The 4,887-nt window shown below is 33.3% G+C and overlaps 1 protein-coding gene across 5 annotated transcripts in view; it reads right to left on the reverse strand.

Annotated features, from left to right (window-relative positions):
* Window positions 1-4,887, reverse strand: part of DNAJB14 (DnaJ heat shock protein family (Hsp40) member B14) — a 70,670-nt gene that overhangs the window by 49,890 nt on the left and 15,893 nt on the right. The window contains exon 2 of one of the 5 annotated variants that reach the window (XM_019661680.1): window positions 1,362-1,444. The exons of the other annotated variants lie outside the window; for them this stretch is intronic. The gene's annotated coding sequence lies outside the window, so the exon portion shown is untranslated. The remainder of the gene's footprint in view (window positions 1-1,361; window positions 1,445-4,887) is intronic. 5 annotated transcript variants of the gene reach the window in all.

Consider the following 4,887-nt stretch of genomic DNA (forward strand, 5'->3'; position numbering starts at 1 on the left):
TTTTTCTGTAAGTTTGAAATGATTTCAAAGTTTAAAAAGGATAAAATGGACAGGAAAAATGGAGAGAGTATATATGCAAAGAAAATTTAACTGTTTTCAATAATTACATTAGTGGGTAGTGTTGGTAATACAGTAATACCTCAGTTTGCGAGCATAATTTGTTTGGGAAACAAACTACTCACATTGCAAGACATCGCTTGTTTACCAAGTTAAAATGTATTATTAGAATGGCAAAAACCGCTATAACTTTTGCACCAACCTAATACAATGTTTGCTCGTTTTGCAGAACACTTGCAAACCAACTTATTCGCAATCCGAGGTTTTACTGTATTACTCTGAAACTATTATGTATATAATGTGGCATAAAGCAAATAAATAATCATACCATATTATGTCATTTACCATGGCCTTAAGAAACAGAATTACTACTATGGAAGGAAGGAGATAGAAATATAAGCTAGAAATACACAAGCAAGAAATATAAGCTAAAAAAGTTTAAGTAAACATCCTAAAGTGCTTAACTTGAATCGGAAATAACAACTATATAAATTCATAAACTGTTTTAGCATTAAGAAATTTATTTCCTAGTCTGTACACTGAAAAGGCCCAGAAACAATGAACAATCTAGCATCTATAGCATTCTTAATGCCAGATGGTGATGCTGAAACACCATTTTCCACTAAAAGAAGCTAGGGCTATTGGAAATATGTTCGATTTCAGGACTAGTACAGGAAATGTTTAAGAGTCTGAAACATTCTGTTACACCAAAGAGCAAGGTAACCAACCACTGAAGACTGCTGGGAGTGTGTCTGTAGAACTCAGGAGCTAACCTAAAGGGGTTCCCACTGCTTTTGAAGAAAAAAGGGAACCAATTCCTTTTCTTGAAAACTGATAGAAGCAATTAAGCCTTTCCTATATAAATTTTAATGTTGTATAACCCTAAGACAGGAGAGGAGGAAGTGTCTCTTTATAGGAGTATTTAAGCTAATAAATGAAGAAATTATTATTTTTTAATACTACGGTGCCAGATATGAATGAAAGTGGTTATATGTGCTTAGTATTTACAGATGGCCACAAAGTCCCCATGCATGATAGTTAGAAGTTATCTGTACATTTCCTTTCACGCTTAGTACAAACATATTCTCCCACTGTTTTTCTGGACATCTTCCATGTTAATAGCTACATGCTGAATATTGCTAAAGCAGGATCATATTGTTGTTTCAGAGTCAACAGTTACTATACTGAAAATTTTTCTATAATTTCATACATAAGAGTTCTGCTTAACAATGGCTGAATGTGTACATGCACTCACACAAAACACTCTGGCTCCAAAGAGTGAAAATTTGCACAAGTTCCATTACCTCTGAGTCTCAATATCCAGTTTTGTCATCTTAAAAATGGAATCAGCAAGGTTTTCTATATTAATAATCACTGGAACCAATGCCTGAGAAAGTAATATAATTCAGTTCAAATACTGCCAGAATTTAGAACACATTGGATTTTTCTGACTTACTAAATATTTTAGCTATGAAATCTCATTTACCACAATGTGCAGTATTACAAACATTAGTTGAGCAGATATAGGACTTATAAACCAGATTACATTTAGTTTTAAAACTACCCCACCTCGTTTTATAAATTCACTTTCCAGACATACAGTTTGGCTTGGGGTTTTAACATAGTTTGCATTTAAGTATATTCCATATTGAGAACCAGTGAAAAAGTAAATATACTATTAAAAATGTTTATGTGGATAATCCAAAATGAAGAACCAAGGTCTGTTTTTATTTAATAAGTTTCTGCCACATGCTTGTTATATATGTCTATCATTTGCAGAATCTAAAATAAGAACGCATTATTTGAAAAACAAATGGATTTTCCCCCTCCTCCTCATAACTGGAAAGAGCTTTATTATGTGACTAAAAAGTAATGTTGCTCAGCTCATTAAAAAAGACATAAAAAAGTAAAAGTCACATATAAATCCCACACAAGAAAAAAAAAATAACTCAATCACTTTGGTATATTTAACTCTAGTTACTAAAGTTAGCTAGCTGGCTAGCTTTTTAGATATACATTTTTTTTTTAAAACTAGAATAATCTACATATGTTTGTAGACTAGCTTTATTTAATTCATAAGGCATTGTACATATTCTTTATAGGAATAAATATAGGTCCATATATTTTTTTTAGGGGGGGGGGAGACCTTATTCAGGACTTCTGCAATAGAGGAGAGAGATCAGGCTTAACTCAGAATTCAACAAAGACGAAATAGAGATTTATAGCCAATGAGCAGAGTGAGGGGGTCAGTGGATGGAACATTACTGAGGTGCATCATCTTTTCTAATAGGTGCACAGTATATGAATGTAATGAAATTTATTTAATCAGTTCCCACTGATGGACATTTATATTCTTTTCAACATTTTGCTACAGTGACAATCCATATATATATACATACACTTTTGCACATTTGTCAGGTTATGGAAGAGCTTCATTTTTTAAATATATTACCGTGAAGAGCCTACAGCTATAAAATTTTCATTTAATTATCTGTTTAACAAATCATCTTTATTAAAGGGAATACAATTATACAAACAAGCATTATTCTGGAAAATCCAGGCTTATAAATTCACAAGTGCATGACACTTTTAGGCATACAGGAATAAAAAGATGGTTAAAATTAAAACAGTTCCTGATAGCAAAGGAGTTTTTAATCTGAGGGATAGCGACATATATATATATATATATATATATATATATATATATANCGTTGTCGCGATAGAACACAACTCCTTTACAATTAACAAGCTCTGGACGTTTCTGGATGATGGATTCGTTCAAACTGTCCAACTGCTGACAGTACACATTCGAATTGATTGTTTGGTTTCTTGGTAGGAGCTCAAAAAGCCCGACACCTTTAAAATCCCACCACACTGAGAGCATAACCTTCCTCTGATGAATGTCTGCTTTCGATGTCCTTTGAGGTGAATCAGCACGTCAGGACCAAGACCATTTGCGCACCACATTGTTGTCAACAACCCACTTCTCATCACCAGTTATCAGTCGCTTCAAAAAGGATCGTTTTCCTCACATTTAAGGAGCATATTGCAGATGTTTATATGGGCCGTCAAATGAACTTCTTTGAGTTCATGCAGAACCCAAATATCGAGCTTGCTTACGTATCCCAGCTTCTTCAGGTGGTCGTGAACGCTTGAATGTTGGATGTTCAATGTTTCTGCAATCTCGTGTCATGTAACTTGTGTTTGACTCGATCAACGCCTTTATTTTGTCGTCATCAACCTCGGTGGGCCTCCCTGACCGAGGAGCATCATTGAGATCAAAGTCACCAGCATGGAATTTCGTGAACTATCGTTGGTACTGACTTTCTTGTGGAGCATTGTCACTGTAAACTTGATGCAACTTTTCACAAGCTTGACATGCGGTCTTCCCTTTATGGAAGAAAAACAGTAAAATATGGCAAAAATGTACAGTTTGGTCTTCCATCTTCAACTTGTAAAATCTCCAAAACTCAACCAAATCACTCAAATTTTTTTTAGAATGAAGCTAGAGCTGTCAGCTGTCAAATGACATAGCAATAACAGAAGCGAATGACTCCAGTACTTCCAAAAATAAACTAGTGCCATGTGTTGCAAACATGCATCATGACTTTTCCGAAAACTTAATAGATAGATATAGATATATATATAGATATAGCTATAAATACAGTTATAGTCATGGGATGTAAAGTACAGCTTGGGGAATATAGTCAATGGTATTGTAACAGCTATATACGATGCAAGAGAGGTAGTAGATTGGGGGCATTATCACTTTGTAAGGGGTGTAAATGTCTAACTATTTATTACATTGCTGTGCACAACTGAAAATAAAAAAATAAAAAAAGAGACATATACCCAAAACATATAAAGAATTCTTGCAATTCAATAATAAAACCAAAAATTCAATTTAAAAATGTGCAAAGGATCTGATACACAAATGGTCAATAAGCACATGAAAAGTTGCTCAATATCAATAGCCATTAGGCAAATGAAAATTAAACCCACCATGAGATACAATTTCACATTCATTAAAATGACTAGAATAAAAAATATAGACAGTAACAAGTGTTGGCACGGGTGTGGAGAAATTGGAACCTTCATACACTGTTGGTGGAAAGGGAAAATGTGGCAACTTTGAAAAATCATCTAGTAGTTCTTTAAAAGAAGAAACATATAGACACCATTTGACCCAGCAATCCTATCCCTGGGTATATACCCGAGAAATGAAAACATACATCGACAAAAAACTAGTTCACAAATGTTCATAACAGCATTGTTGATAATAGAAAAAAAAGTAGAAAAAATCCAAATTTCTATCAACTGATGAATGGATAAATAAAATGTGATATGTCTATACAATGGAATATTATTCAACAATTTAAAAAAATGAAGTAACTGATATATGCTACAATATGGATGGACCCTGAAAACATGCTAAGTGAAAATAGCCAGGCACAAAAGACCATATTGTATGATTCCACTTATATGAAATATATAGAATAGGCAAATCTACAGAGACAAAAAGTAAATTAGTCATTGCCAAGAGCTCGTGGGAAGGAAAGACTGGAAATGGGGAGAAATGAGGAGTGACTGCTAATGAGCATAGGTTTCATTTTGAAGTGAAGAAAATGTTCTAAAAGTTATTGTTGTAATGGTTGTACAACTCCATGAATATACTAAAATCCACTGAATGGTATGCTTTAAGTCCAGTAACTGTATGGTATGTGAGTTATATCTCAATAAAGCTGATATATCTGATTTTATATATAAATCTTAGCAGTGTCATTGGCAAATTGAAATATATGTTTATTTATATTTTATATATATATATAT

The sequence above is a fragment of the Hipposideros armiger genome, unplaced genomic scaffold, assembly GCF_001890085.2.
Source record: "Hipposideros armiger isolate ML-2016 unplaced genomic scaffold, ASM189008v1 scaffold_357, whole genome shotgun sequence".
NCBI classification, from domain to species: domain Eukaryota; kingdom Metazoa; phylum Chordata; class Mammalia; order Chiroptera; family Hipposideridae; genus Hipposideros; species Hipposideros armiger.